This window comes from Ranitomeya variabilis, chromosome 2 (assembly GCF_051348905.1).
Source record: "Ranitomeya variabilis isolate aRanVar5 chromosome 2, aRanVar5.hap1, whole genome shotgun sequence".
Lineage (NCBI taxonomy): Eukaryota > Metazoa > Chordata > Amphibia > Anura > Dendrobatidae > Ranitomeya > Ranitomeya variabilis.
The window spans coordinates 145,747,856-145,754,239 of NC_135233.1; positions in this window are offsets into that span (position 1 = coordinate 145,747,856).

Here is a 6,384-nt window from a genome sequence, read left to right on the forward strand (position 1 = left end):
GCTAGGTGCTAGACTTCATATACACGTAGCAATGGGACTGAAGAAAAATCAGAATTCAATAATTAAGTGCTAGGTCCCAATACTTTTGTCCATATATATAGTGTATGTTAGTGGCACCAGTTCAATCATACATTTTATCTACTAATCTTCTACTTCACTAAGATTCCCAGACACAGACTACAAAGCTTTATATATTTGAATATAAGAAATTGAATATGCTAAATCTTTAGGCAGACATGGACAAAGTAAGAATCCTTTCAAAATTAGAAATCAATATTTTGTGTGGCTGCCCTTTGCCTTCAAAACAGCATCAAATCATCAATTCTTCTAGGTACACTTGCACACAGTATTTGAGGGAACTCGTCAGGGAGGCTGTTCCTGATCCACAGATCTTCTTTGGATGTAGGCTTGTGTGCTGCAGATTATGTTAGTGCTATGGAGATAAAATTATTATTACTACCCTTCTGCCTCCCATGTAATCCCAGACAGACTCAATGATGTTGAGATCAGGGCTCTGTTGGGGCAATATCATCTCTTGCAGAACTCCTTGTTCTTCTTTCATATAACATTCAGTCATTGTAGAAAGACTGAGGACGGCATCAGCAAGGTCTTTCCCAGGCACAGCTTTTTCAAAGCTCGTTTCATCTTTGAGGACCATAGACGCTGTCGTTGGAAAATGAAATTTAGGGCAGCTGAAGAAAAATATTTCATGCTTTATTACCTTCAGAAGATGTCTAGCAGTGCCATCAGCTTTGAACAAGCAGCAAACAATTGGACTCAGCTACACCCATCAACTGTTAAGAGAAGTCTGGCCAGAAGTGGTCTTCATGGAAGAATTGCAGCCAAAAAGCCATACCTTCGACATGAAAAAGTGAAAACTACTCAACTATGCATGGAAACATAGGAACAAAAGGCTTCTTGCAAGTTTTGGGCTGCATTTCACCAAATGGTATTGAGGATTTGGTCAGCGTTAATTGTGTTTTTAATGCTGAAAAATAAAAGCAGATACCGTACTTATCCAACATGTAATACCATCAGGGGGAGGTGTCTGAGTGGCTGCAAATGTATTCTGTAGCAGGACAATGACCAACAGCCAATGTCATTAAGTACTGTTTCAGCATAAAGAAGAACATCATCAAGTCTGTGTGGGATAACATGAAGAGACAGAATGATTGGTGCCAGCCTCCATCCACAGAAGATCAGAAGGTTAGTTTTCTTAGATGTTTGGAACAACCAGCCTGATTAGTTCCTTAAAAATCTGTGTGCAAGTGTACCTAGAAGTAGAAGAATTGATTCTGTTTTGTAGGCAAAGTGTGGCCTAATAAAATTTTGATTTACATTTCTCTTTTGCTCATTCATTCGTTAATTGATCAAAATAAACCATTAACACTTCTATTTCTGAAAGATATCTTCCAGTACTTTGCAGCATTTTTTCCACGCCTGCACAGTATTGTACAGTTGGGGATATGTTACCAGGATTAGAAGACTCTCTTTCTAGGACCTCAATGACTATACAATAATTCAGTTCACTGACTGATATTGGTCCCCATCATGTGTCAGTCAGTTGCCCATGTGGTTAACATGAGTTTGAAACTTGTCTGGATGTGGCTTAGATCAGAATAGGAATGATATGTTTTGGAATAAATATATTAATTCAAATACAAAAGGATAATATTTCATCCTTTAAAGAAACAGTCTCATCAATGTTTTTATCTTCTTAACATATTGCAATCATCATTGTATTCCACCCAGTCTTTTCTCTGCTCTACGTAGAAACAGGAAGTCTCTTGTCCTGGCATGATTAATTTTCCTCAACTCCTGACCCAGCTACTCTAATCCTCTCCCCTGCCATAGACTTTTGCAATGACTCATGACTTGTGCAGAGAAAATTGACCTCCTGTTTCTACATATAGCTTATACGGATTCAGCTAGTCAGTTTTTAACCACACGATGTCATAGTCCTAATGGAAAAAAGAAGAATTATTTGGGTAGAAGGGCAAAAGGAGCAATTGTAAGTGCACTGTGCTGTATAATTTGATGACTGCAATATATAAGATAAAAAACTAATAATAATAAGAGAATAAAAACTTTGATGGAAGTGCTTCTTAAGAAAATGTACACAGTTCTAAAACAGCAAGCACATCATTAGCAGTTATTAAATGTTAAAATGTCAATATATTCCACATTATACACACAAAAAGTCTTTTCCTGCTGTCTAGGCTACACATTTAATATATTGCAAAAAAAAGTAATTTATTAATAGCTTTGTTGTCCTAGATACATAAACGATTTACATCCCATGTCACCTGTCTTAATGAAAGGCAAGCAGGCTCAGGAACAGTGAGCTTTCCATAGGGGATACACTCTGAACAGGTATTCTTCTAACACATGAAAATAGCTTAGCACATGGATAATATGTGCACATAAATCTCCCTATACATTCATAAATGGGCCAACATCGCTTTTCAATGCACTTTGTGTTAATATACAGGGGCCAATTCATGAGTGATTTTTTTTGTGTGATTTTTCTTAGGTTTTTTTTGCAGGTTTTGCCTAATTCAGTATATGCTTTGAGAGACTTTGTGAATATTGTGGGCATGGTTAGCCGATTCCAAATGTTAATAATTAATTAATTATAAGCAACTTCTTTAAAAAGTTACACGTTTTGTATAAGTGTAATCCACCACCTTTTTGGTATATTTTTCTAGGAATTTTTTTGGCGCAGCTAAAAACTAATATGTAACGCTTTAAAACATTTTAAAGGATTGTGCAACTTTTAAAAAGGCTCAAAACAAGGAAACCATCTTTGAATTTGTGTAAATGTCGTCAAACATGCGGCATTTTGATGAATTTGGCACAAAACCGGCATTGGTAATATTTCCTACGCAATAGCAATTTTGATTAGTTTTGAAACTACCGTAACTATATTGCAAACAGTGAAAATCCACAGCATTCCTGCTCCAGAATGAGCATGATGTAGAATTGAAAATCCACTCCATCCACATTTTTGTATTCAGATTCTTCCACGATATGAGGACGGCAACTGAAAAACCCATTCATTTTTATTGTATTGTAAAGGCTCCTTTGTTCATTTTTTTCACATACAAGAAAAACATTCATAGTTTCATCAGTCATGTGGTTGAAAGTATCATCAGCGTGTCATTTGAGTGTGGTCTGAGTTTTATCAGTCTTTATCGGATGAGAAAAAAAAAGTTTCTCTACTTTCTTCTATCTAGTAGAATACAAAATACAAGACATAACAGTAAAACTGAGCTGGACCATAAGCCGGTATACATGCAAATTGTAAGAGCACGTTCACACTGTGGCCATTTCATAGACAGAATCCAAGAAAAAACAAAATGGTTTTGTCTTTGAAATGGTCACAGTGTGAATGTGCTCCTACACTTTTTATATATACACCGGCTTATAGGCCAGCTCAGTTTTTCGTTTTTGCTTATATCTCTTTTTTTACATACACAGGGGGCGAGGCTCCTCTTTCTGAGCCAAGTATTCCATCTGTGTAGCCTCCTATGGATGGGTGTCTCAGTCAGACCCTGTCCTGCCCTTGTTCACAATGACATATTTTGACACTTGGTAACGTTTTAATACTAGAGACAGGTTAGGACCACCCCGATGGGTACAGCTTGATGTGGTTGGATGGCTTTTATGCTTTTTAGATCAAAATAATATTACGGTAACTAAGTACGCTATGTTATTTACATGTACTATTACCATTTACCAATTTACTTGCTGTAGGGTATATGCGCATTTGTTTTTTTTTCCTTGTTTTTTTTCTGCATGTACATTGTCTATTGACAGTGCGCTGCTTATCACAGGAGGGGTGTGGTCATTCTTGCTGGACACCATCATTATTACAGAGAATGTAGAGACTAACAGAGTAGCAGAATTGGGTGAATATTGGGTAATGAGAAATAATGACTAAAAGTCATTTTTTTTATTTTAAACACATTTACTTTCTTTAGGTTCTTGAAAAAATCCTGGACAACCCATTTTGGATTAAAAAGGCTGATAATCTGCCACTAATGAGCTCCTATTGATTATATAAAAAGTCGATCAATGCTTGTTTAAACTTATTCGTGCTGGCATTGTCTTACAAACGATCGTTTGTTGGCAGCACATCTCTGTTCACACAGGAGGATGTGCTGCCAAAAACAAGCAACTTAATGTCTGCGTAAATAGTGCCATAATCACCAAATAATAATTTTGTCTTTTGTTCGTTGCTGAACAGTAAGTGAGGTGATCACGAGCCTTTTGCACAGCTAATCTGAAAGTTTTGCTTATCTCTGCTGTTACATTATCTTAATGGTGAGTAATTCCTGCAGATTTGCACATATTCCTATAACCGAAGCATATTTGTGCTGCATAAAACAGATGGAGCTAAAATAGAAATCAGTATTTTAGCTCACATTGTCTTTAATGGTGGAAATACAGATATTAGGAAGTTTGATGGTTGATGAACCGGTAGAGATTAATTGAATTCAATCATTCCATTAATATTATTAATATACACAAAAGGTAAAGTTGATCAATTTCAATGCAGAATACAAATTTTGCTCTTCCAAGCATTACACAAAGTGGATGCACATGGACTTGTATTAGCAAGAATAGCAGTGGAAAATATATGTTTTATAATTAGCGATCAACATTTTAATATAATTTCCTTTACAACTAATCAGTAATAAAACATACTTTATTATTTAATAATATTTTTTTTGGAGAACTCAATTAAAATTGAATAGAGATGCCACTTTTACAGCTGCTGCCAACCACTTGACCTAATTTTATACTAAATTAGGTCATTCACATGTAATGACAAGTCATGTGCAATTATTGACACCCAAAGATTCTTTTTGTCACATGCTTTTCCATAATTCACCTTTTTTAATCAGACATTGCAGATGTTTCTTGCTGTGCAGTATAAATTATGGTTTACATGTATTCATATTTTATGGAAAAGTTGGAAAAGTGTAGATTAGATTATATCTATTAAACTTGCATTAGGTAAACTGTAACATAGAACAAATCAGAAAAAAATATACCAGAAGGTAACAGCCTTACCAACACCAGTCAGATAGCAAATGCACAGGCAGGATGCAGCAGACCCCCATGATAAAGGCAGGGGCAGCACAGGTGCACACTACTGATAAAAACAGTCACTCACTGACCTACCAAATTATGGAGGTGATGGCTGCCTAGTAGAAAAAATGCACACAAATGGGGCTTGTGTAGAACGCCAGTCACACATGCACAGTGTCCGGCTTACAGCCAATTAATGACGCCCATAATATTATAAAAGAAAAAGAAGGAGCAGCATCCATTCCAGGTGAAGAGTATTCACAAAGATCTTTATTCTGCCATCACAGGAATACAACGTTTCGGCCAAAATGGCCTTTGCCTACTTGACAAAGGCCATTTTGGCCGAAACGTTGTATTCCTGTGATGGCAGAATAAAGATCTTTGTGAATACTCTTCACCTGGAATGGATGCTGCTCCTTCTTTTTCTTTTGTGATTATTGGTCCAGTTGGATCCTTGGACTTTGGAGCGTGCACCCTTCATCTGTGTGCTGTTGGTTGACTTTTCTGCCCATAATATTATGTCAGGCGGGCTGCCCAGCACTATATAAGTGCACCCCGGAAGGACAGACACCCCAGTACACCCAACCAACAAAAAGGGCCTGGCTGCATCCTGCAAAAAAAAGGTAAAAAGTGAAATAAAAAATGAAAAAAATAATGCATATGATAAATACATAAATACGTTAAACGAGGTCTTGGTTGATATTTTGGCCAAAATAGATAAGCTCACAACCCAAGGTCAAGGGTTCTCATACTTGCAAGTCCTAACACTAATTTCAAAAACAGCAACATAGGAACAATTCAGAAAAAAATATACCAGAAGGAAACAGCCTTACCAACACCAGTCAGATCAAAAATGCACAGACTGCCCAGCATTATATGAGTGCACCACATGAGTCGTTGAGGGGTGCACTCATATAGTGCTAGGCAGACCACCTGACATAATATTATGGGCGTCATTAATTGACTGTAAGCCAGACACTGTGCATCACACGTACCTGTGTGACTAGCGTTCTACACAAGCCTCATTTGTGTGCATTTTTTCTACTAGGCAGCCATCCCCTTCATAATTTGGGAGGTCTGTGAGTGGCTGCTTTTATCAGAAGTTTGCACCTGTGCTGCCCCTGCCTTTATAATGGGGGTCTGCTGCATCCTGCCTGTGCATTTGTGATCACTTACCGTATATACTCGAGTATAAGCCGAGATTTTCAGCCCAAATTTTTGGGCTGAAAGTGCCCCTCTCGGCTTATACTCGAGTCACGGTCTGTGGCAGGGTCGGCGGGTGAGGGG